Source organism: Doryrhamphus excisus, chromosome 2 (assembly GCF_030265055.1).
Source record: "Doryrhamphus excisus isolate RoL2022-K1 chromosome 2, RoL_Dexc_1.0, whole genome shotgun sequence".
NCBI classification, from domain to species: domain Eukaryota; kingdom Metazoa; phylum Chordata; class Actinopteri; order Syngnathiformes; family Syngnathidae; genus Doryrhamphus; species Doryrhamphus excisus.
In genome coordinates, this window is record NC_080467.1 from 10,250,085 (window position 1) to 10,277,938 (window position 27,854).

Consider the following 27,854-nt stretch of genomic DNA (forward strand, 5'->3'; position numbering starts at 1 on the left):
TGAGATAAAAAGAAAGTTTTTCAAAGTAGCTTGAGTGGATATACACCAACTTAAAGGCTGGATTTGTGCTGAAGGGCATTGGAAAATACATAAAACATAGTTTTCGGTGGTATTTACCAGGAGTACATGGCCGACAGTGTCTTTTCAGTCACCTTCAAATGACTTTCCGCTGGTCCCTAAGCTCTCGGGCTGCAGTCCATTGGGATGAATACTCTTGAAATGTACAAAAAAAAATCTCTGCAGGGACATCAGAAGAAGAGATGTAAATAAAATGCCTCAGTTTTCATTATGAATTCGTTCCAAACCAAAACATACAAAACAGAGGAAATTTCTTTAATATTTAAATGCTACTAAAATAACAATATTTTTCCTCATAATATTATTACTTAATTCTCATGAAAGTCTAATATTTTTTCTTTTTTGTCTTAATATTTGACATTATCATTTTAAACTTACAGTTTTTATTCTGTTGTTTTTTATTTTCATGTGATTTTTTTTGCATAATAGTGAGACTTTATTCCCATAATATTTTGACTTTTTCAGAAACCTAATTTTCCAAAAAATACAACTTTATTTTGTTTCTCACAATTTTCCAACTGTGTGATTTTTCTGGATTATTTTTATTCTTGTGAAGGTGCGACTTTTTTCTCTTTAGTAGCAGGCAGTAGCTGGCCACAAATAGCCCCCGGGCCACACTTAAGACACTTCTGCTGTCCACTTAAAAAGTACAGTACTGTTGACTAAGCATTTACGTTACATTCACGCAGCAACAAACAGGAATGCTGAGTGTGGTGTGCATGCCGGGCCAGTAGTTGGCAGTGTCCCTTTGCAAAGAACCACACTGCTCTCCAGCAGTCTTTTGCAAAACTGTATTTTAAGTATCCCTTAAAATTGAGATGAAGAGGCACAAATGAGGTGGGCACGCCGGGGCTGCATGGATGAGGAGGGGGAAGGTCTTTTAGCTGACATGACTATTTGCGCGCGTAGCCACCAGCTAATGACATTCCAGTTATTACACTATAACTTATGTACTTCCCAGGGAGGAAATAGCAGGCCTGCATCGCCTGGAGCTAATGAGGTCCCGCTAGAGTGGCTGTGATCCACACCGACATTAAGACACGACGCGGCTGGCGTTACGGGGTCCACGCCCCACCCGATTGCTCCTGTTCCTTCTCGGGTAGCTCTTCCTCATCCCGCCCCTCGGTTGCAGCGTCATGGGATCCATTTGATGCACTTAAGCACAATGAGATTCCGCCACATCTGGGTCAGTTTTCCTTCTCCACATTAATTTTGCATGAGGCTATTTTTGGAGCCGCGCAACACTCACACACACACACACACACACAAGCAGGTTCTTTTTTGCTGGTTTACATTCCTACATGGAGGCAGATCAGTTGAGGTCCTCCAGGAGCAAAATAATGTGCTGAGGAAGAGGGAATGAGAAGATTTGGGATGTGGAGATAATTAAATCCCGGCCGCTGCCCGGACTAACGATGAGGCTATTTCCCCTCACCACCCTTATCATCCCCGTGAAGACGCACGCGAAGCACCGACTGAGAGCCAATCATGTTAGCATTTTTAGTCGAGGCTCGGCACTCGGCTCGACGTGAAGACACGTCAAGGTGGAACACTGACATAAACAAACAGGCGTGGCGCTCCGTGCGGACACCACAAAGGAGGAGGAGGAGGAGGCCGAGTAGGACCTGGCCTCCAGACACCTCATGGATTACTCCACAGCTTGAATTTGTGCAGCATAAATCAACACAAAGCATAACCACTGAACCAGTGAAGAGCGTCTATCTCTCAATATGGAAATGGATCTTCATTCATTCATTCATTCATTCATTTTCTACCGCTTATCCTCACGAGGGTCGCGGGGGTGCTGGAGCCTATCCCAGCTGTCTTCAGGGCAAGAGGCGGGGTACAACCTGGACTGGTCGCCAGCCAATCCCAGGGCACATATAGACATATATAAACAACCATTCACACTCACATTTGACAATTTGGAATGTGAGAGGAAACCGGAGTACTCGGAGAAAACCCACGCATGCACAGGGAGAACATGCAAACGCCACACAGAGATGGCTGAGGGTGGGATTGAACTCGGGTCTCCTAGCTGTGAGGTCTGCGCGCTAACCACTCGCCCGCCGTGCAGCCAGAAATGTATCTTTTTAAATAAAATAATAATTAATTTGAAATGAACTCATTCGCTACCAAAGACGTATTTAGACTTTGTTTTCAACCCGAAAGCTCACTCCCAAAGACATAGAAGAGGTGATGATGCAACTGCACAATAGAAGAACTCATGCTTGGTGCACTTTTAAACTGGGCACAAGGTGGCAGAAGTGCATTTTTATAAGAGCTCGGAATGCATTTTTCCCGTGCATGTTTTTGGAATGTGGAGAAAAACCACGCACGCACAACAACAACACAACAACTCGCTGAATCACATTTTTATCGATTGCGACTGTTAAATAAACAAGGCGTCTATGATTTTGTCGTTAACGGAATTGTGGAATTGGCCAATAAAACCTGAATCAGATGATTTCTATTGGCGTATTTCTCTCTCCAAATTATATCATACTTTCTGTAACCAACTCCAGCATGCTTCAAGCCAATCAATTACGTTTCATGAGCTCCTGCCCATTAGAGAATTGACGTCTGACCTTCGACACGCAACGTCTGCACGTTTAAATATGAGCAAGCGCTCTGACACGGAAATAATCCAATTGGGTTATTTAAGCGCTCCATCTGCCAGTCGCCACTGACACGGCTCACCTATAAAATAACGCTCACTTTGAAAGCAAGTTGGAAAAACACACCTGACTGCATTATTCACTTATTGGCCCGTCATTTAAAAATGATGCCAAGATATACCAAGATTAAAAACAAATAAAAGTCACCACTGGTCTGTTTCCAAAGCTTGGATTATTTAATGATGTTTCGACTTGACAGAAGTGTCGCATAATGGCTGTTTGCCTTTTTCTAACATCACTATTCATTGTGAAGGTAAGAAAAAGTTTACAATCCTGCCTCGGTAGAATCAGACGGCACGACCTTTGAAAGTACAGATGCAATAAACTCCTAAGAGATGCCCATAAAATGCTAATCTGGCAACATAATGCGTATTTAACGGTACGTACGTGACTCGCACACCAAGCTGCGTGGCTTCACGAGCTACCTGCAGCATCTGTTTGTTTATATCCACAAGGACAGCTTATTAGCATAGCTTAGCTCAGGTGGAACATCTTAACTGCACCCGATATTTGCTTGCATGTTTAGACTGTGACGACGAACCGGTAAATTCAGTCCGTCACCTTCAGCTAATGCTAAGCAAATTTGTATTATCGCAAATAAAAAGTAGGCAGCAACACCTTTCAAGTAATATACATCACCCTGTTGCTTTGGAGGGTGAAATGTAAATTGTGAATTTCATGATGAGTCACCTTCCTGTCTCCTGGATGAGACTTCCAAACAGGACTGCTTGAAACCAGATCAGACCACCAACAAATGGTTAACGGGAAGGTTCCTGATCATTGGGACCGCCTCCACAGAGGAAGAGGAATGCTGTTTCACTTTAGAAACCCCTCATACTCCTCTGGACCCGGGCCGGGTGGCTGACCGTTCTCTCCAGTGCTGGCATTGCGATTGCTTGCAGTTCACAGTTGGAAGAAAGAAAGAACATGTGTGGTTCTGGGCCATACCCAACACAATGGAGATATTTCTTAAGATAAAACAAAAAACGATGTCATAAAAGAAGTTTTCATTGGTTGCTACACACTTCTTACAGTACATGCAGAAGAACATAATTTAATGATGTCGATCGCTCGTCTCGTTGTGTTTGCACAATATTTTATTCTATAGCAAACGTTCATTTTTTCCACAAGTCTCATCCCATAGATCCCGTTCGCAAATTACCTTCATGGAGGACACACTGTTAAAGTAATTAATGTCCGCACGCCGCCAGTCAGGCTATGTGTAATGTATGCAGCAGCATGGCTAACGCCTTCTCTGCTGGGCATGAAGACAAACATGTCTACCAAGCTGTGGTCCATCATGTACTACATTTGCATGGAAGGGGATGTTGTGGATCATGTCTGTGTCCATGTGTGTGTGTGTGGATGGGTGGGTGGGTGGATGGGTGGGTTGGTGTGATACTGCATAAAATTACCATAGCTTCAACAGAAAGGTCTCATCTCTCACACTCCATAATCTCTGATTAAAATAAGAAGTGATTTAATCTGAATCGGAGACGGTGGTGATAATTAGTGCAGAGAATCTGTATTTGATGGGCGTGCACCTGTTTCGGGACGTGTTACACTCAGATGAGAGAAAATGGTGGGAAGGAAAAAGAATGGGTTAGCAACCTAAAAACACCTGACGTAATGAAATGTGAAGTGGTGCAATTCATTCATTCATTTTCTACCGCTTATCTTCTCAATGGTGGCGGGGGTGCTGGAGCCTATCCCAGCTGTCTTCGGATGAGAGGCGGGGTACACCCTGGACTGGTGGCCAGCCAATAACAGGGCACATATAGACAAACAACCATTCACACTCACATTCATACCTATGGACAATTTGGAGTCGCCAATAACTGACATGCACGGGGAGAACATGCAAACTCCACACAGAGATGGCCGAGGGTGGAATTGAACTCGGGTCTCCTTGCTGTGAGGCCTGCAAAGTGGTGCAATTGTCCTGGAAAAATGTCCCTCAAAAGTCAAACTCCAAAGTAATCTGAGAAAATAAGCCATTGAAGACAGTCTGGTGCTGGACAGGAAGTGATGTCATGGGTTCAGAGCTAGTTGTGGGCTATGGCCGGAACAGTATTATTATTATTATGATTATTATTTTATACGTGCAATAAAAGCCTGTTGTTCGGGGATCAAGTCTGGTGCTTGTCTCCCCGAATAATTACTGACACCTAGTGACCAATGTAGTGTACTCCATTCACAAGTTGAATGGTGGCCTTAATGACTTTAGCCATTTCTATGCTTGAAAATGCTTAACTTAAGTTAAGCAAATCGTACGTACAGTTTGCATAAATATGCAAAATAATATGTAAATAAGTTGTTAAATCCATAATTACTGTTAAGGCCAGGAAAAATACCAAAGTATGTGCACATACACATACTGTATATGCGGTATATACTTACAGTACATATCCACATACTGCCATATGACACATGGATTTACAGACTACAGAGGTGTGAACCAAAAAGACGTTGTGTGCCAGCATGACAATCAATAAAATATTGCAGCATTTTACTCTGACAATCAATGGCAAAGCAAAAAAAAAACAACAACAACAACAACCTGCAATCTACTGTGAAACTGCAGTAGACCAGCGATTATTTTGTTTCTAACTTGGAGGCAGTCTGACATTTTGCTTAATTAGTAAGCCAGTTGAAATTGCTTGGATAGATCATATTGTGCTTACAAATCAGCTATTTCAAGACGAAAAAAAAAGAAAGTTTCAATAAGTAATTACAGATGACTGATTAATTAGCCGCGCGCACAAGTAGATATTTCAGATGGGAGATTTATCGTGCTCGCAATAAAACAGGGTTCCCAATGGTTCTTTGCAGCTATCAGCCACCACATTAGGCTTGCAACACATTCCACCCAATGCCCTTTATACACCATCAATGTCCTTTATCTACCACAAATGTCCTTTGCGGACAGCATAGGATATTCAATCAGAAGTTCAACGTGCACTGCTGGCAACACAATCCTAAAAAAAAAAAAAAAATTGATACAGTAGATTTACAGCCTATTACGCTGTGAGCGCTTTTTGGCGTCTCAGCTTTTTTTTGTTCGACCAATGAGAACAAAGGAATGCGGAATGACACGCATTCATCTCCCAAGCGAAGGATTTATATCACAGGGTCTCTCCACTTAAGAAGACTGGGTAGATTTATGGATCACAGCGCTCCTTCACCCGCTGAACTCTGACGCCGCAGACGAGAGAAGCTTTGGTTGGGAGGACGAGTCCCGATCGGGGAGTTCTGACATTATTTCTAAAGAGATCAACGCCCCCACGGCAGCCTCGCCAATGATTATAGAGGAGTTCTGTTGACCTTGTGGACCTGATGGACTCTTAATAGGCAGCCAAGCTCCAAGACTACACTTCATTCTCAATGAAGCTGAATTTTCAGTTCAAGTGGAAGCGATGCAGAGCCTATTCGTACTGTCCATCACCTTTCTACATGGATTTACATGGACATATCAATGTACAATCAGCAACGTCTTCTGACTTCGTGGTGGGTTCACGTCAGTCTCGGCACTTAAGCTTCTTCTTGGCCAGAGCTCACACGAGACACAGGGGGACAAACAAAGCAAGCAGTTGTACGGAGGGGGGTCGGGGGGGGGGGTTGCACATCTCCAATTGGTCACACGTCTGTCGGTTAGACGCTGCGTGTCCAACGCAGCCAATTTCCCGATCAAAGCTCTTTGTGAGATGAAATGATGAAATGCCGAATGCTCGGGAATAATGATCTGTTTGTGGATATGTTTGAGCAGGCGTCCCCGTTGGGACGGTGGCCCCCGAAATGATCGATATCCAATCTGGCTGCCTGACAAACGCCAAAGACCGGGTGGCACTTTACTCTCAGTTAAAGGAAAAGTTTGGGGGGAATTTTTCCCATCAATCACAATCCTTATGTGAAACATGAGCACAGGTCTTTTGAAAGATATAAAAACAGCTAAAAAGAGGCAACTCAGAATGTATTCAATGGGATGCAGCTAACGCTTAAGAACTACTTTACTGGAGTAGTGACACCTCGCCGGCTAGCCACTATCTGGCTAGTGACTAGCTTCACCACAAACTCACTCACAATACCTTAGGCTGCTAACGAAAGCTAACGCTACATATTGGAGCTGCCGTGACTTCGCTTGTGTTTTCGTTTTTGAGTTTGGAAAAGAAGTTAGCAAGAAGCGTTAATTAGCTGCCTCTTCCAAGCTGTTTTTATATCGTACAACACACAGGAAACTTCATTTCTCATATATGGATTGCGGATGACGGACAAAATTCCCCCTAGAAAGTGCACTTTTCCTAGAAGAGTTTGATATCTATCATCTAAATGAAACAAATTACCAGCAAGCACAAGTCAAGCAAAATATCCTTGAGGTAGTATTTGATGTAAAAATGTGAAAACCGTTGCTGAAAGCTCAGATCAGTGAGCATCAGCAACTCAAAAAGCCATTGGAGTTTCCCATAGCATGTTAGCATGTCCAAAGTTAGCAAGTCCACTTTACTCCCTCTCATTTCGATTGCTCTCGTCTGCAGAAGTCTACTGGCTCCTGCAGCGTTTTTGTTTCTTTTGTAAAATTCTTGCCTGGGATGAAGCTTCATGTGCGATTGAGCTAAGGCTTTGTTCTGGCTTAAAGGTCAATGTCCTTCATCAAACCAACGTGAGTATGAGACACCATTTCAGACCTGAAGTTGGTCCAGCCTGAATTCACAAAAGGTCAAAGCGCAACCCCATGAGAAACATCACATCACCTCGTTGGAAAAGTCTATTATCCTGTGCGGTGGTGACTAGCATGTTAAGTCATTCACGGATCATCAAAACAGAACAAAAAAAACATATGATTCAATAAGTCAATAAACAGTAAGAAATCAACCAACCAAAAGCCAACCAACGAGATTTAAGCTGGACTAATCAAGGCTTCTATGCACCGACCAACTCTTGCCAAGTCGCCAGTGACGGCTCAGATAAAGCGGCGGGGGCGGTAATACTTTTAAGTTAGAGCAGTTATCAACTCATACATTTAGCTCAAGCGGATTTCAGGGGGGCAGCCACAAAAGGTTGCAGTTGGCGACTGCGAGCTGTGAGTCATCGGTTGGCCAGCCGGCGCTCTGCTGCTGGCGCGTTGCCGTCCACCGAGAGGGATTGGCAGCTCCAGATGGACGTGACATCTAGCAATCGTCGCTTAATTCACTTTTATCTGTCGGGCTAATCTCGGTTTTTGACATTCTTTCATTTTGTTCACCCGTTTTTTTTTTTTTTGTATACTGTATCCAATTGAGCAGCCTCCAACAATGTGTATCGTGGCTCAATGAGTCTTGTCTAGCTTTGTGGATCGGTTACATGATGCGCTACAACTGGTAGCCACTGATGGCTCGATTCATTCTTAATGTGCTGATTTGCCCATTTATGCTGTTTGTTGTTTTTTTTTTTACATTTATAAATTATCTTCTCACAATTTTACAACTTTATTCCAACATTATTTTTTTTCTACAATTATTTTTTGGACTTAATTTCCATAATATAACATTTAATCAACCCAATTCTACAGGTCTACAGGTTGGAGACCTGCTATATGTATTGTACCTATAAATGTGACAAATAAAGTCTCTTCTTCTTCTTCATTGGCAGTTTTGTCAGTGCAGCCCTGTTTCCTCCCCACCGCCACCTCTTGGGACGTCATATCAAGCCTCGCCTCTGCCATCGATCTGGAGGTAAACGCATTACCTGAGAGCATGAAATGTAATTGTGATCCCACAGTAACGACACGGCGCAAGAGTGGGAAACGTCGTCACGACCCACGGCTCGCCCGTGCTGCACCCAGATTGGTCGAGACCGTCCTACTTTAGCATGCACGTCTCACGGAGATGTGGAGTCATGGCCGCCTCCTGTTAATTGCCCGCCATGTGGCTCCTCTCACAGGCTGGAAAGCTCCTCCCTCCGCACGGCAGGCTGGAACCTTGGCGAGGGATCAAACGATTACTGGATGCAGATGGTGGAAACATGGCCATCGCTTGCCAGCATCTTCTCCATACATACAGAAAATTCGACCAAATATGGCCATTGCAAATACTATCTCAAGGTGACCTTTTGAGTGTTTTCCAGAGTTCTCCTGCAGTTTATTTTGACATGCAGGTCCGCCTTGTATTACATGTCACGCCAACGGGCTGGCATGTCATTTCGGCGCCAACAGCATCCAGCAGTTGCATCCCCACAGCGTTTGAAGTGGATCCCACAGAGTCATGCGCCTCGCCGCTGGCCACAAGGATGAAGGCCTTCATGTCCACTGACATGAAACGATGCATTTCCAATCCTGAGAGATTGATCTAATGAGCGTGTTTCCTCACGTAAATCTCAGGAGGTCGACGGCGTGGGAAATGAGACGCTTGACAGTCCGCTCACGTTTTTATCTGTAGAACTGAGAACTTCTCTCAGGGCCGACAATCATAAGCCGGGTTCGCACTTGGCTACAAAGACGCCTTTGTTACATATGTTTTTGACTCGTAGCTGATTGGCCCCACCCTTTCTGGAGCCTATAAAGACAGGCCTGTGTGGAAGGGAATAGCAGAGCGTATGGACATGCCGGGATTTCTACCACCCTGTTGAATATACTGTACACTGGACATATACATGTACTGTATATTGTACACAAAAGTATTTTCCATGTGAAAGAACACACAGTTGCTGCAACTTGCTGCTCTGCTGGATTGTGTAAATGGCGGATACCGTCACAACCCTGATTTGTCAAATTAGTCAATTTGGGGCTGCACGGTGTACGAGTGGTTCGCACGCAGGCCTCACAGATAGGAGACCCGAGTTCGATTCCACCTTCTGCCATGTCTGTGTGGAGTTTGCATGTTCTCCCCGTGCATGCGTGGGTTTCCTCCCACATTCCAAAAACATGCTAGGTTAATTAGCCACTCCAAATTGTCCATAGGTATGAATGTGAGTGTGAATGGTTGTTTTTCTATATGTGCCATGGGATTGGCTGGCCACCAGTCCGGGATGTACCCCGCCTCTCGTCTGAAGACGGCTGGGATAGGCTCCAGCACCCCCTGTGACCCTCATGAGGATAAGCGGTAGAAAATGAATGAATGAATGAATAGTCAATCTGACAATTCTTTCACACAGACATCTGGCAAAATAGCCAATTGAGAGACCTTTTACACAGACTGCTTCCCGGTCACATGGCGCAAAGCGTTTGTGCTTTCACGCATCAGCGTCACAGCATACCGCAATCAAATGATTAGATATGCGCCGACGTGGCTGCTGCCGCAGTGACGAAGCCAAACCGTGTCGTCGCCAATAATGCAAGGTCAGCCGATTTGTCATTTTGAATAAAAACCTTGCAGGGACATGAAAATCAATAGTTTTGCCCTTGCTGGGGGAGGCGGGACAGAGATGAAAGATGGTGAACTGAATTGGTCACAAAAGGCTTTTCTTTGATCCGATGGCAGAGATTATGAAAATAGATTGTAAATGATTGTAAATATATTTATACAATATGACCAAAAACTGGGAGATGCATGGAAAGTGACATATTTATTTTCATTTTCTATGACGCTTAAACCTAATTTGGGTTGCGGAGGTATGCTGGAGTCTATCCCAGCTGGACAATGGCATGGCATACTTAGACAAACAACCATTTATACTCACATTCATACCTATGGACAATTTAGAGTTTAGTTAGAATGTGGGAGGAAGTACCCGGAGAAAACCCACGCAAGAGAACAAACCCAACACATAGATGCCCAATGGAGAGTCAAACCCAGATCTCCTGACTGTGTGGCCAATATGCTAACGACTAGGCCACCGTGCCACCCCAGCAAGGTTTTAGAAACCAAGCAATCAAGACGTACAGAAGTGTTCATTATGGCTGCCTAGCGTTAATATATATGCTCCCACGTAGTTGACATGGCGGCTAGCGCTGGCTGTGAATGCAAGGTGACCCCGCTGAGACGACTGCTTGACGTCTACAGGGACCTCCCACCGCCACCCAGCATGATAGATGCAGCGGGCGTTCCCGCTAGCGAGCCCATCATCAATGCAAGCACCTGTGGCGGATTGATGACCTCTTGCCTCTGTTCCAGTGTGGTCCTTCATCCTATTTGTCATTCCCGCCTCTCGCCCTCTATGCAATAATCCCCCCCCGTCACGGACGCGTGCCAATATAGAATAAGGAGCAGGAACCTCAGCCATTGTGGAGGCATCACACAGGCTGGTTCGTGAGCGGAGAAAAAATTGTATGTTTTGCCTCTCGCTGCCCGAATCTTTTATTTCTGCTCCGCTGCAAGGAGGAAAAAGTGTGACAGACGATGACTGACAGCGGGAATGTGAGCGGAATGTGGATTGTTGGAAGACGAGACTGACAAAACCGGAGAAACAACGAGGTCAAGTGCCGTGTGCGTGTTTGACGGTCGGCGATTGATGAGGGATTCAAGCTGCACTGAATCCTCATCTACGTAACGTTCAAGAAGACGAATGAGTCGCTCTGCACAAATTCTTCCAAGGAAGACGCTTTCCATTGTGACCGCCATGGAGACAAATTAGCCTTTAAAGGAAAAGGAGGAATTATAGATTTTGCTAGATGCTCTGGGAATTGTAGGATCTGCATTAGACAGACAGCACTAGCCTTTTAGCAAAACAGGAAATCGGATAAAGACTAAGAAAGTGAAAACATTTGGCTTGTTCGTGTTGACAGACTACTTCCTGGTTAATGGAGAGTAAAAAAAACGTTCAAATGCTAACATTTGTGGAAAAATTGCAAATGAGCTTTGCATTATCCAAGACTTGAGTGTACGCTTAATAAAAGGTTTGACTCTGGTACATTTGCGTTTCCATTATTTGCTATGGGGAACTGTATAGCTGGTCATTATATCATTTCTCAGACAACCAATCTAATGGTAGCCTAAACTATTGCACACTACTCAGCTGTGCGAGGCAGCGGCCATCTGTGCTGGCGATGGTGAACACTAGAGCAATTTGAGCAGGAAAAAAAAAAAAGTGGTAAAAGCAAGCAAGAGTATTTTTACCCTCTCCTCCACAGTGAGGATGCTGGCGGGTGCGAGTGGTGTCATTAAAAGTTTCACCGGCGAGCGTGATCGCTGTCAGAGCTTGTGCCAATTAGTGCCACTTTGGGGTGGAGGGGGGGCCAACCCTGCTGACGGAATGTGATTCTCCCGCTCACACAAGGACCCTGCGGACATGCGGCATCACGTACAGATGCAGACGCACACGGAAAATGTGACTTTTATGGACAACAGAAAGCCTCTTGACATGTTTTAATTACACCGCGGGAGCTCGTAATGAACCACTTAATCATGCATGCACATGAAGGAAAATATTGTTTGCTGTCATGCTTACTAATTACATACACTCCCAAATATAAGCTACTTTAATTACAAGCCAACTCATCAAATACTTCAGTTGTTGTGTGAATGCTGAGACGTTTCAATGATATTTCCCATAGTCAGAGCCGGCTGGCCTGCAGTCTTCTCTTGTTTGGTTCCAGACCCAATCAATGAATGAACCAGCATATCGGATGGGAAATGGAATGGAATATGGAATATGTTTGTAGTTATAGCAAATATAACCTGTTTATAATAACATAAAACACTGAGACATTACCTTACATTAAATTAACAATGCAGTCATGACGTCAGCCATGACTGAGTGGAAAAAAGTTCCCCTCCCAGCTTGTGTGGAAGTGGTAAGTTTAGAAGAAATAAATTCAAGACAAAATAAGAATAATAGGAGTGTAACGGTGGCTGTGGGGGTGTTATTTCATGTCTACAGGGCTCTAATGTTCCATTCCGTAGTTAGAAAGTCATAAACAGGTTTCTCTATGCTCTAACTACAAAAAGATCCTATTTATTAACACTGAAATTCTGTTACCGGTTATAATTGTGCTAAAATTGACACATTTTTGACATAACCGAAGTTTGATTGCAAAACAAAAATGGTTACTGTCAGTCATTGTCATTGTAAGTGTTAAAAACAAACAACACCAGGAGGATTATCTTCAGAGACAACAGGACCGCAACCTATTTATCAACATCCTCCCTGAGTCGTGGCAGGAAAAAATATATCGAATTTGCAAATCCGAGACTCAGCTGGAAATCAATGTGAGCGTCTGTGTGATAATCATAGCGCTTTGTCCTCTAGCGACGTTAGTTCATTTGTACTTTGCGGCAGTTGTTGTGCAACGGCGACACCGCCGGCAGTCTCATCAATTAACCTGCCGCCACCGCAGGGAAGACGCTCTTCACCGTTATGAAAAGTGGCAACTTAGCACGGCATGCCCACTGCTTTTGTCACTCGAAAGGAAAAAATAAATCATTGTTGAATCAATTTAGGCTCAACCAGCAGTGGAGGATGAGAGAACAACATCTCCCAGCACACATTGATTTGAAATGGCTCTACAATACGCATTCGTAGTCGATAGGACATCTCAGGAAGTTCATCAGCAAAGTGTGTGTTGTATTCCTCTCCATCAATACCGCTGCTCCTACCACAGCAGCCATATTTACTTGTGTGTACAAACAATAATACATGCCGTTGAATAATTCATACTTCTATCATATCCAGCGCTCATAATTCTTTCTCTTTCATGTGTCCATTACCACGTGTTCAAGCTCTCCAAATGTCACTTTTGACACTTTTTGAAGGAAGTAAAAAAAAAAACAGAATCCAGCATTTCAAAGACTACAATGTATGCTTTAATGTCACCGTGTTACGTGACATTTATCCACTCAAGAGAGGCAACTTTTGGGGATACTGCACCCTTTGTATTTCAATGACACTTTCCGAAATCTCTTATTTTTTTAAAATGAAACGTTTTAGAAGCGCAACCTCTTCAGACAGTAAAATTAAATGGGGGATGAGATGGATGCGCCCCCGCAGGAGGGATTAGGGCTGATCCCCGCCAAAACAGGAAAATGTCAGGATGGAATCAAATATTGAAGTAAGACTCCTTTTTTTCTGCCTTTGACGAGAAACCAACCCCCCCCCCCCCCCCCCCCCCCCCCCCCCGTGTGGACCGTCACAGCCCCTCAGCAGACATACAATACACTGATTTACATTTTCGATTTGCTTTACCCTTAATTACTGCTCCCTCATGAACAACAACTCTGCATTTTTGGAAGCATTTGGAATTGAATAGCTTTATTGCTATTGTAAGCTCAGCAAAGAACATGGTAGAAACACTTGTGTCTCCTTACGAGCTACATGCAGTTGGTGTGTCCAAAGTGCGGCCTCGGGGCCATTTGCGGTCCTATTGGCGTGCTTCATATTCTAAAAATACAATTTTACTTGTGGGTATTTATATCCTTGCCTCTCGTACCCCCAGTTTTCTCTGTTAAGTGTTTGTTTAAGTATACTTAACATATCATGATCGCTGGTTTCTCCTTTTCTGGCTTTCTAAGTAATACGTGACAAACAGAAAGGACATCATATTGGATGCTTACTGTGCAGAAATCCCACTGCTTGTTGCTCCAGTGTCAGCTGTGGTGCATCTTATGTTGTCTGCAACATACAACAATACATACAAACAATTTTATGAGACTAGTCATTTTAGTAGCAGGATGTTGAAATATTAAAAGAAAAAGATGTTATTTGTCATTTTTAATTTATTTTATTACTTTAACACTTAGTAAAAATATTTTGTTATTTTTTTATTTGTATTATTTTAACACTTATTGAAGTGTTTTTTTATTTTAACATTTATTTTTAACATTTTTTTCATTTTCAAATTTAGTTTTTTAAAATAATTTTATTATAGTTTATTGTAGGTTTTTTATTTAATTACTTTATATTATTTATACTTTTATTTAAGCAATTGTATTTTTTTTCCATATTTTGAAACATGAATCCATATAATTGAATGTCTGCTGTGCATTTATCCAGAGAAATTTATTTATGCATTTTGTCAAAAAAATTAGAAAAATATGACAAACTGCGTGCATATGATTATGCATGGATTTAAATGAAATATAAAAAAACACAAAATGATATATTTAATCTGAAGTCAGACATGACTTGTATATTAGATATTTCAATGTCATTTTTGACTTCCTGTCTGCGACCCAGCCAGCATGGATTCACTACCCACTTGTGGCACCCAACCCACCAGTTGAGAAGCACTCCTCAAAATGATATGAAAGTTGACCAGATACACTGTGATGAGAAGGGTTGCTTTTGGGAGCGTTCCCATTTATCTTGCATGATGATGTATTAGTGTAATCCTCTAATTAAATGTGGAGCTGGCCGCTCCATCAGTAAAAGAACAACCAGCTTCTCCATTTCCAGTAGCTGTCAATGATTCTCCCCCAACATGAGGAAGCCTATTTTGAGAGAGAGAGGAAAAAAATAGGGGGTGCGGAGTGGGGGGTAGAGGGTTGGGATTTGAGATTCCTCACCCAGTTATTGAATAATTTACAGAGCAGTGCCAGTGTACTCATTAGGGCTCTACAGTAGGCAGACAACGAGCAGGGAGGGGGAGGGGCCAGTGCTGTCAAATGGTGAGGATGGGGCCAAGATGCATCGGCGGCCGTGAGGAGCGTGTTTGGGGGTTGGTGGTGTGTATGACAGAGGGGGGCGGGGGGGCTGAAAACAAGAGAAGAAAGGGAAAGTCTGCGTTATCATGGGAGAGGGAGGAGGGGGGAAAAATTGTTTCAGTTGGAGTCGTGATTAAAAGATTTATGGGAGCTGAAGGTTGTGTGTGTGTGTGCGTTAGAGAGAGAAAGCGAGGTGGAAGTGGGGGGTGTGCCTCTTCCCACAGCCACTCATCCTTGTCTTCTTTGAGCTGGACCGTGTGTCGTCAGGCCAAGAAAGCTCGGCTAAGCCTGGATTGATCGTCGATATGAGGTGCAGCCTGCTCTTTGAAACGCCGGGCCCTGGAACTAGTGGATGGACTGGGGGTGGGAAAGGGGGGGTGGGCAGCGTGAGGATGGTGGAGGAGCTGAAGAACAAAAAGAAACTGAGGGGTGTTTTAGCAAATACTATGAGCAGTTATAGGAATATGACGACATTAGAGCCGCATGAAGACAAATGTGTTCCACTTCGGTTGGTTCCAACCATCAGGATGTCATGTCAGTCACCGCTGTATCTCATCACAGTGTATCTGGTCAACTTTCATATTACTACCACCTAGTGACCAGAATACTACATATCGCTTATATTTCAATAAATTTTGTAGTTTGTAGCATAGTTCACGCTGATATCTGAGGGATATGAAGGAAGGTGGTGGCGCTATCTGTGCTGATGATGTGATAAATAATACACAGTGGAACCTCCAAAGACTTCTTCTTCTGCTGCTTTCCATGACATTGACATTCTCAGGGATAAACGGGTCACTTTCCCTGACAATGTGAATAAAATGAATATTTCAATACGTTGGTAAGGACATCAAATGATCGGCAGACCAGGCGGACCGGGCTAAGCTTAGCGTTCTGTTTACGCTCTGCACTTAGAAAACACATTAAGTCTGTCCGGTAAGAGGATTTACCAGAATTCCCTGCTAGCCACGCGTCCATGCATGCAGCGCTCACATCCTCAAATATGGAGCACCCAGACCGTGATAAACCGCAGCATGTCCCTCATCCTCACCCTCAACGTGTAGCGGTGAATATTTCATGAACGGCGAGCGGCAGATGTTCCTGTAAAGCGCATTCCATGTTTGCTTTAGGTCGTCTGCTCTTGATAGTTTGTATGCAGGTGACGGCGGAGGTTTGCAGCGCCCTCGCGGCGACACGGCATGAAGACGTGGGCGTGTTTTGGTGATATCGATGGACGGAAGGAGTCAGCCCCGGGGTCATTCTCGGCTGGCTGATCTTGTGTTATTGGCCTGAGACATAGTATACTAAAATTAATTCATCATTTGGCAATAATGTGCTTTATCACCTACTGTATAACACAAAGCTAGGATGTTTGGGTCAGACAACTCAGCATATATTGACCTACATTGGATTGATGAGGTATAAAATGTGTTTTTATTTTTTATTATTTTTATATAATTTTTTCTCTTTATATTTTGCAGTCATCCCAAATATTAGGGAATATCGCTCACTCACTATATTATTGTTTTTCAGAAATGAATGAATTAATAAATGCATGGCCTATAATGAGCCAAAAATATTGAAAGATAAGCTATATGGTTATATGTACTATAATGGTCACGAGTCACATCAGTCATGTTATGAGACATGAGGTTAGACGACATTACCTTTCATAGAGACTGGCTACTGAGCCGAGCTGACATGCCATGTCTGAGATCGAATGAAAAAAGGTTCTCCTCTCATTCCGTGTGGAAGTGGTAGGTTTTTTTTCTCTTTGTCCTTCTTACCCACTTCATTTGAAACACCTCACAAGGGTCGCAGGGGGTGCTGGAGCCTATCCCAGCTGTCTTCGGGTGAGAGACGGGGTACACCCTGGACTGGTGGCCATACAAACAAACAAACAACCATTCACAATTTGAAGTGGCCAATTAACCCAGCATGTTTTTGGAATGTGGGAGGAAACCGGACCATGCATGCACGGGGAAGACATGCAAACTGGAAGTGAACTCGGGTCTCCTAGCTGTGAGGTCTGTGCAGCCGCACCTTAAGTTTAGAAAAAGTAATTCGAGAGGCTAACTGGATACAGTAGCTCGCTAGCTAATCATGCTAGTGCAGGCCATCGGTCTTTAATGGCTGCAGAGCTGCATAACTAGGTGCAAACAGACAAAAACACTAACAATAAGCAACAGTGCAAAAAAGGAATCACTGCAGGGAGGAAAAAACTACAAAGAAGCAGTCAGCAGTGAAGCAGCGGAATGGACGCCATCACAAAAGTCCAACAACCAAACAACAAGGATCAAACTCTCCTGAAGATGGCAACTCATTTAAAATGAGGGCCTGCTGTGAGTGGCAGCGTAATCGGAAAGAGGTAAATATGACCGGGAACAGCACAAAGAAGATGTTAGCATTTCTGGGCGTGCACTACTTTTATCACATATGCTGTGGTGCGCTCTCACTTGTTTTGGATTAATGGAGGTTTAGGGAGGGAAATCTTAACGTAATCTGGATTACCATTCGACTCCAGCCCCCATCGGCCAATTCCCTGGAGAGTTTCGCCGGCATGGCATTTTCGCTGCGGGATGAAAAATGGAAAAGGAACGAGTGTCTCGTCCCCTAACAGCATCCATTAGTGATCACTTAAGGGCCCCCCCCAGTCCATTATTGAGATGTTGCAGGGGGGCACATTATAGCTGCTCTCTTCAGACACAGACTGCTTGACGTCGCTATTAGCTTGTTCAAGGTGGAGCTACTACTTCTCCATCAAAGCGCCACTCGTTCATCACTGCAGATTGACAGATTGACACATGACCAGTGCATTTGTGCGCATTCCTGTTCAGAACACGTTCCTCTCCTGGCCTTTCCCAGCCCAACCTATGCGCGTCAAATCCAGGTGGCCATTTCTCCAGGGAGAAGCCACTACATAACATCTTTGAGGTTATCCATGGTAGTCAGGGAGACACAAGATGAAGGGGAAAGTAGGAAGCAGACAATTGGTCTGGTTGGTCCATGAGTAGAGCCCTCACATTTCAGCTGGCATTTTTATTCCATGCAGTATAGCAGCTCAAGGGAGGCAGAGGGGACATATTATGCTTATATTCAGCCTTTTGTTGGACTCCTATAGAGCAGCTAGCTTCACACAATTACCCGCACAGAAAGCTTTCTGGATCTTCCAGAATCTGTACCTATTCCAGCTGTATTTCCTTGGCTTCCCAAAATGCTCTGTTTTCATTTATTCCACCCATGGCCCACTACTGGGCACGGCCACTCTTCTGTGATTGGTCTCACTCATCTTGTACCCTGGCATGCCCATATAAGGAAGTCTGGCTCACTGTGACATCACAGTAAACCAAAAAAAGAACCGTCCCAAACTTCATTCAGGGCTCACATCCAAATGTCTATTAACACAATAATTAACACTGTTACAGGGCTGTACGAGTGCTGCAGGCACTGGGGAGATGCGGTTTACTGTGGGGAAAGATAAATAATAACAATAATATGTACTGTGACAATGTGACAATGATACATGCGTAGGAGCTTAAGACTACAGTATTGGCAGTTCCTGGTGTGTTAAGGTCGGCTATAAACTTTTTAAAAAAGCCTCTGTTGAGATGCTACAGGTCGTAGCGCCATAAGAAAATGAATGTATTAAACATTGTCCTCCCTTGCGAAACAGGGCCGCATGGCCGTGCAGTGGGTGCACTGACGGCTCCATTAGTCTGCCTTGACTTTTGATTGACGCTTGGGTCCTCCATACAGCTGATCCACGAGCAGCCGGAAGATGTGACTAATGTGGAAGTCAGTTATTAGTCTTTTGCCATTCTTCAGTGAGCAACTGTGATATGAGCAGTTTCTACATCTGATTATTATGCCGAGAGAACACACACACACACACACCTCCCCCAGAAGCAAACACTCCACAGCGCGAGGTGTCAGGGGACGATCAAGAGATGATGAGATGGCTTCCTATCAGCATCCCATCGTCTTCTCTCCCGCTGCTTTCCTCCCGTTTCCCCCCGCTGATGTGGGGGGGGGGGGGATGTGACAAAGAACAAACAAATGAGATCCGGTGTGATGACCTCACTTTGTAATCCGCCGTGGAGAAACATCCTCTGACATATTGCAAGACAAGATGTCGGCCATGTACGGGATATTCTCCCCACAAGTGCACTCGGAGTGTGATGAAACGGTTTGGTATGGCGGGGGACAAATAAAAGAATTTTTAATTCATGACTCCGAGAGAGAATGTGTGCAAGCGAGCTGATTGATGGGTGATTGTGGTGAGAGGAAAAGAGAGAAGATGGAGACACTGAAGCAGTTTGGAGGACGAGGTGATAAATAAGATGGATGAAGCCGGATGTGTGTGTGTGGGGGGGGGCGCACACGCTGAGCATTTTTTGTTGTGATTTCTTTTTTCATTTTATAGCCAGGCCAAGCTGGGGAGCCTCAGCAGGGTATTGGAAGTGCATTGGCCAAAATCTAGCCTTTAAAAGTGCTTTTAGTAAGCCCTCCAGGGAACGCTGTCTTGTGTGTCTGTAGCTTTAATGCTAATGGACTGTGTGTGTGTGTATCTCCAAGAAGCAGTATTGTGCACTTTTTGCCACTTTTTACTTATACACTGTAACTCTGTACTTGACCAACCTAATAGATGTCGTATATCACATACAACATGTAACATTAGGAGTTGGATGCAAAAGTAAGCAACATTACACTCAAAGGAAAAGTACATCTTTTTTTAACCATCATTCACAATCCTTATGTGAAATAAGACCACACACACCTTTCTCTTTTCTGTGCATTCTAAAGATATAAAATAGCTGAAAAGACGCTGCCGAGAATGCATGTAATGGGATGCACTTATTCCACCTATAAAGCCTTTTGAAAAAGCCTCCAAAAAGCACCGACAATGCGGCATTTACATTATGTGACCTGCATATTAACCAAGCTACACCAACATACGCCCAAGAAGAGTCAGTCTTTGCAAGTCTTTAATCATAAGTCTCAAGTAAAGACACGCAAGTCCAAGTCAAGTCTCAAGTAACACCAAAATAGGCCTAGTCAAGTCCGGGGTCAAAAGTCATCAGTGTTGCTTGGTTTTTCCCAAATAAAATGCCACTTAGCAATGTAAGAATATTAAATTTGACAAATAAAATTAATGCATTTTGAACGTCCTTCCTGGACACATTGATTTCACATAACAATAATAATAACAGCTGTGCAGCTATGCAAGTCACATGATGTAAATGGAGCATTGTTGGTGGTTTTTGGAGGTTTTTACAGAAGGCTTTATAGGCGGAAAAGGTGCGTCCCATTTTGTGCATTCTTAGCTGTCTCTTTTTCACTCTTTAAGTCTTTAGAATACACAGAAAAGCAAAAGACATGGGTGTTCGTGTCTCACATAAGGATTGTGGATGAAGGGCAAAATTCCAAAAAAGTGCACTTTTCCTTTAAGAAGCCAAACACCTACTACTTCCACACAGAATGGGAGGGGAACTTTTTTCACTGTATTATATCAGACATGCCATGACATCATGCGATGTTGAGGTAATGTAGTATAAGCTAATGTCTCAATGTTTTGTGTCATTACTGCTGACTAGTGACCAGAATGTGAATATGTTTTATACGTTTTATAATATACCATAGTCTACCACAACAACAATCATTTATCAATTAATTCATTTCTGGATGTCCGTGACGCTGTGAGGGTGCGATAATCAAACCACAGGGACCACCGCAAACCACAAGGGATGACTGTATAAACAAAATATCAATATCAAAACACAGCAGGTCAATGGGACAAAAGTACACCAATAATGTGCATTGTGGGTATAAAAAGGCTAACAAAATGGGCAAAAACAAAAGAGGCAAAACCTATAATTAATAAGAGGTAAACAGACTGATCAGGCGAGCTACCAAAGAAGTAGGAAAGTCAATGAGACACACTCCCAGTCGCGTCTGCTAGCTCCACCCAGCTCAGGGACGGTCAATGTCTTTAAAAAAAAAAAAAAAAAAAAGCAAACATGGCGGTGCAGCAGAGGTACCACTGTAAGGAATAAATGACTGAAAAAGACTACACAAAGCACCAGACTGGTGGCACAGACATGCGTGACAGTCACAGCGTGTTTCACCCTCAACGACTTGCAAAGCTCTGACCATCTCAGTGAAGGTCATCAGCAGCGCGTGAACACCTCGAGCTGCGCTTTCCCGCATCGTACGCGTCTCACTCACAGCCCCCGCCGCTTCCCGTCCCCGCCGCTGTCATCAAAGATGAAAATTGGAAGTGACAGGTTAATCGTGAATTCCAGCGCACGGGGATGCGGAGGAACAGCGCGGCTGTGTTTGTGATGGAACGCTGGTTCGCGTGTGCGTGACTGCTGCGGTCTACAAAGCTCAATCAGGCCTCTGCACGGCACAACATTGGGATGCTTTTGAACATGCACTTGAAATGAGACATTCCGGGTTCAAGCGGCACAACCCTGCAAACCAATCGGCGTCGGCGGTTGGCTAATCCTGCACCAATGTAACATTCCAGCCTAAATCCCTCTGATCCCTCCACATACATTTGTGTAAATACAGTACATGAATTGGGACATGCCGTGGTTTAACAATGTGATTGCCTATCGGAACCAAGACCCACATTCCGCCCCATCCCGGCCCTCAGGTGCATCGAGGCGGAGAGCAGAATGGAGCAAAGCTGCACGCGGTGACAGTGACATCCATCACGCACAATGAATAATCAATGAACACCATCTGGCGTGTACTCGCTCGTTGCCTTCATCTCGGACTGTCTCACCTTCCCTATTTTCCCACATGTTCCCCCAGCCGGTCGCTGCAGCCCTTGTGACAGGCTGCTGGCGGTGGCGGGATCCCGTACTCTAATTGTGCTGCATAATTCTCAGCAAGCTAATGAGGTGACCTGCAGCCCTTTAAAGGGCACCCTTTATGATTTCTACAAACCAGGCAGCCTATTAAAGCTCCCCACTTATACCTGCTAAACAACTTCCTTTAACATTTTGTTCACACTTCCTTCACTTTGCTGGACATCATTTGAAACAGATTTATGAATCACACCGCCTCAGTTGAGGCAACGTCTGCGAGAGCAGAGGAGTTTTCTTTTAAGGAGGTGTGAGTTGCAGGTCTCCAGCTCCCTGCTGGCTTGACACCGGACTATTGGCTGCTTAGTGTCATGCATTTCAATCAGAACCCAAGTCATGACCTGCCTCCTTTCAGGCTGCAATGAAAAAAAAATGTTATCCCACAATGGGACCTGCCTTTCTGTGTAGATACTCTCTACTTGCATACACTTTGAACACCCTGCCAAAAAGGAACGGACCAGCCAGGTCGCTTCAGTCCCATTTGTGGGATCTGACCTGAGTTGAACTCAGCACGCACTCAAAAGCAGTGCACTTGTATTGTGGACAATCATTCAACATATGGAGAATTGCGACTGGCAGAGTGTGGATAAGACGCATCTATGACAAAAAGATCTTAAATTAGTGCCAGACGTGACACATTAGTATGTGTTCTTTCAAAAAGATCAAAATCTTGATGCTGGAATTTAGACTGTTTTGTGTGCGTGTGGCTTTAATGCTAAGGAGCTGTGGTATTTTGTACAAGTCGGGTTGGGTATTGTTCCTCATTTGCATTCTGGTTACTAACGATTCTCAATTCAGACTTTTCAGAGGAAGGGTCATAAAAATTTGCATGGTTCCAACGAGGGCGCATGTCTGAATGTCTCCATTATTCTTTTTTAATTATATGAACTTTACTGGGCGGCAGGGTGGGCGAGTGGTTAGCGTACAGGCCTCACAGCTAGGAGACCCAAGTTCAATTCCACCCTCGGCCATCTCTGTGTGGAGTTTGCACGTTCTCCCCATGCATGCGTGGGTTTTCTCCGGGTATTCCGGTTTCCTCCCACATTCCAAAAACATGCTATCTTAATTGGCGACTCCAAATTGTCCATAGGTATGAATGTGAGTGTGAATGGTTGTTTGTCGATATGTGCCCTGTGATTGGCTGGCCACCAGTCCAGGGTGTACCCCGCCTCTTGCCCAAAGACAGCTGGGATAGGCTCCAGCACCCCCCGGCGACCCTTGTGAGGATAAGCGGTAGAAAATGAATGAATGAATGGACCTTACCTGTATTCAGAAAGTTGATTTCCTCCACTTATCGGGGTCGCAGGGGCAGCAGTCCCAGACTTCACGGTCTCCCACCACCTCCTTCAGTTCAACCAGGAGGACACCAAGGTGTTCCCAGGCCAGCTGTGAGACATAATCTGATTTAGTGTATATATATTTTTTTACACAAACTCCCTTAAATAGTAATTTAATGACGGTCTCTAGTATAAACAGTTGGCGATTACGTTTTGTGTTAGCTCCAACGCCTTTGCCCGGTGCTGGCGAGACAGGGACCATAGCTCGAGTTGATTATGACTGCATTGGCTGTGGCTGGCTGCTGTCCACACAGCTTCACTCCCTTTTTCTCTTTTTACTAAAAAAAACAAAAAAAACGAAAATAGTCAAATTAAAGAAATTCGTACATTCATGACAACATTGAGACATTTTGGTTTCGGGTTGCAGCAGCTGCAGCACTCATGCCCTGACAGAGTGCATTTGTGTGGCAAGCAGCGGACTGATGCTCTACAGCCCTCGGAGGACTGGTGCTGCAAATGAGCCGGCCCGATGCACCATAACTAATGTTGGCTGCCTCTCCATTAGCTAGCGCTTTCTGGGAGCGCTATAGTGGGCAACTTTAATTGCTGCAGAGTGGTGGGATATACTGTTTCCTCTGGCTTCACACTGCGAGCTGTTTTGCCAGGTGTTTTTTTGGCGGTTTGGAAATATCTCATATCCAAGCGCCTGTAATTATGCCGCTCCATTATCTCTGGCGCTTTGTAGGGATCCAGGGGCAGCAAGAACGATCTTTTGGGGATCTTTCAAAAGAAGAAGAAGAAGAAGCATGGTAATGTGAAGCCCCCCCCACTCCACCCCACGACGACCACAAGAAGAAATTGGGCCGGTGCTCTTTTTTATGACCTCATTCAGAATGGGCTTTAAAGCAAAAACGAGCTCGCATTGAAACGCTATAAAACAGCCTGCAAATTTAATTAAATCAGGTTTGCCAATCACATCAAATTCCATTGAAAGAGCAGCATTGTAAAAGTCTATTCTTTAATGACCTTGTGGATGACATAGACTGCTCCTGTTGCGGTTTTGACCTCCCACCATCATTCAAAGTCATTTTAAATTTAGATCCAACCGGGCAATCATCACTCCCCTCACCTATTTTTTTTATCCTTTCTCATCAAGCTTTCACATTTCATCTCTGCATTAATAGACACCAGCTCCGCTCTGGTATGCAAATGCGCTGCAAAGAGCCTCAAATAATCCAAATATGAGAAGCGACTCATTCACACACTTGAAACAAATAACCTCTTTTGTGCTGCAAGCATCAGCAAATGTCCGGCAAATGAGATAAATTGAGCCTCGCTAGCATTTTACTCTCGATGGAGTCGCGCTGCTGTCAGCTTGCTGTGTGAATCGGTGTATGGATTTCCACGTGTGGGACCTGGAAGGGCCTAATGATATTTAGACAAACTGCATCTGACAAACAAGAGAGCGATGGCGAGACAAGGTCGTGTTTTCTTTTCTGCGGATGGGATGTCGCTTTCTTTGCACAGAGGAGGGAAACATGGCCGGCTTCCCAACTGGGAGGCTGCGGCTCGGAATGGGTGGTGGCGGGTTGGCGGGCTTGTTTTTTTTACTTTACTGCCGCATCAATCACAGGCTGAGGAACTGATAAATGTCAAATGTGTCGCAGTGAAGTGAGTCCAGCTGAGCAAAGTGGAAAGCAGGCACAGTAAAAACAACATTTATCCATGTTGTGCCCTCCAACTTTCAATACTGGATTATGAAAGGAATTCGAATAGATCGTCATCTCCGGTCTCTAATTTGTTCTTGCAAATGACATTTGAAATTTGTGATGTCCCTTACAATGATGATGTTTTTCAAAAATTCATTATTAGGTGATTGTTTTGTGGCTGACAACAAAGTCTTATTAGTCAATAGATATCGAAACACATGAAATATTCTTACCACCAGGCATCAGTAATGTTCCAATATTGAGAAATGGAATTGGATTACATGGAGTCAGTCAGTTCTCCTCCCATTCCGTGTGGAAGTGGTACTTATTTGTCTTCTTTGTACTTTTTCTCCACTCCGATTTAAACCCCTTCTGAAGTAAATAAATTGGTGGCAAACTACTACTGATGTGCCACTGATGTTTCCGAGTAAAAAGCTGCAGGCCACAAATGGCCCCTGGGCCGATTTTTGGACACCCCTGCTCTAAAGCAGCCACCACCTCATCATTCTTATATCAATAACTAAAATATTAAAATAAAGAGAGGGCTGCTATTTGACCAGTGTCAGTATTGGCAGATTAGCAAGTTCAGGTACTCTGGGATGAGATCAGAAGTGGAAAAAGTAAGTGTTGTCTGGCGTCATTATTGTGACTGATTTTGAGTTGGTTTCACTGCGAGAGAAGCCGAAGGAGTCACAATGTCGTTACAAGCGTCTCACAAACAGATAATTGAGCCATCGCTCACAGGTGATCCATCCTCGTGCAGAACTCCCCCCAAATGTTTCAAGAGCCTAATTTAGAACTTGAGTTGTGGCCATGATAAAAAAAGAGGCAGCCAAAAGACAACCATTTCACATAAAGGAAACATCATCAAGCGCTAAGTACAAACTATGTCGTCCTGTCATGCGGTGACCTGGTGATCACGTGACCACCCTCTGCTTGCCTACCCCGGCGGGAATGCTGGCACAGCTCGAGCGGGAGTGTGAAGTCTCCGATGTGCACAGATGGCGCCTCGGACTGTCAGCAACATATGTACACAAAAGCAACACAAACTCCACAACGGACGTGGCTTGACCCCTGGCATAGGTGCGTCCGCATTGTTGTGCGGCACGACTTTCCAGGCCGCGTGTGGCCGTTTAGTGTGCATGCAAGTGCGCTGCATGCTTGATGGGGTGCAATTACAGTCACTTGCACACCAGAGGACACAAAATGCTGGCATAAATACTTAAATCATCATAAACTCACAGTCACGCTGCCAAAAGCTCACTGAGGCATGGCCTTACATAGGAAAATATAAAAACAAGTCTAGTCAAGTGGACTGTCTTGGTTATACTGACAAGTATACAGATAAATAAAAGTACAGCAGTAGCAGGAAAGTGAATGTGACCTGTTTTTGTACTTTACTACTTTTACCGCATACTTATAGAGACATTTTTCGTGAAATTGCATCTCATTATTTTAATTATATAAAATTAAGTAAATTATTATTAACCTAGTGTTCCCCATGCACACATTTTATGTTATGATATAAGGTAAGTGATGTTATGGTCACTCATTACATTAATTTACATTACATTGTATTTCTTCCAAACATAAACTAGTAAATTAAAAATTATTTACAGTTAAGGAGACGCCGCATGGAGCGCTGAGCCGTACGTCAACGTCGCCGCCATATTAGATGGGTCAAGGCAGTGCTGTGAAAGAATACAAATAAATGTATTTACTTCCTTTAAGTGCCTTTCTACAAAGACATTTTAGACAAGTACACCGATGCTATAGAAATCCTAACGCTAAAATGCAAAAGCTACTTACCTTTGAGAGACGTCTTGAAGTAACCTCTTTTCTTCAGAAACTTCAGACTGTAGTCTCCACTTCCGGATCGAATTCGTGGATCTAACATGTCTGAATGTTAAAAGCTGACATGTTAAAAAGATAAATCGCCGTTAATCAACTCCTATAAAGTTGCCTGCATAAACCGGAAGTCTTTATATGCACTGGTAGTGGGCGAAGTGGGCAGTGTGTAGTGGGCAGTGTGACCAATCACAGCGGAGTGGTCGTGCCTGGAGGGCGGAGCATGGGTGGAATACATTAAAACAGATCGTTTTCGCGGGAACCACGAAATCCAAAGAAACACAGGTGAATATGTGCAGATTCTGGGGGAACCAGAACGCTTTCTGTGCCGGTTATCGTGTGTAGCTGCTTAATAGGAGTCCACAACTCAATACAAAGGGCCCAAAAAGTAGCACTATAGGTCCACGATAAATGTTCATGCGTTTAAGGTTTTTTTTTTTTCTGATCAGCTGTTTGGCACCACAGAAGAAGAACAAACAAAGAAGAACTACCAACATATACAGACCAGTTAAGACTTTTTAAAGATACGCTTGAATATAGGAGGTACGTACGTAACACACATTTAAGTGTTATAATATGGGCTGTTACAACCGTCCATTCATATTTAATTACTGAGCTAACATGCTATACTGAACCTTAGAGGGACATCGCCAGAGGGGACCATTCTTCCTTCCAGCGAACTTCGGAGGAGATCGACAACTACTACCGAACAGGGAATGTTGTTTTCCTGCGTCAAATGGTCAAGTAAGTGGACGGAATTTGTCTTCTAGTTTGTGAGAACTTCCGGTGTAGTTTGCGGCACGTGTCGCTTCACTTCCGCGTCTGGACTATTGATTGCGTCATT

The 27,854-nt window shown here is 44.0% G+C and overlaps 1 long non-coding RNA gene across 2 annotated transcripts; it reads right to left on the bottom strand.

Moving 5' to 3' along the window:
• Window positions 1–27,794, bottom strand: LOC131112914 (uncharacterized). 2 transcript variants are annotated; one of them, XR_009121441.1, is made up of 7 exons: window positions 27,646–27,794; window positions 26,972–27,061; window positions 26,780–26,853; window positions 23,664–23,791; window positions 23,440–23,562; window positions 14,216–14,273; window positions 1–237 (listed from the first exon to the last, which is right to left on the bottom strand). It is a non-coding gene; the product is annotated as an uncharacterized LOC131112914 (long non-coding RNA). The 2 variants fall into 2 exon arrangements; XR_009121440.1 differs by lacking the exon at window positions 27,646–27,794 and having other exon boundaries at window positions 26,972–27,121.
• Window positions 27,795–27,854: the final 60 nt, after the last annotated feature.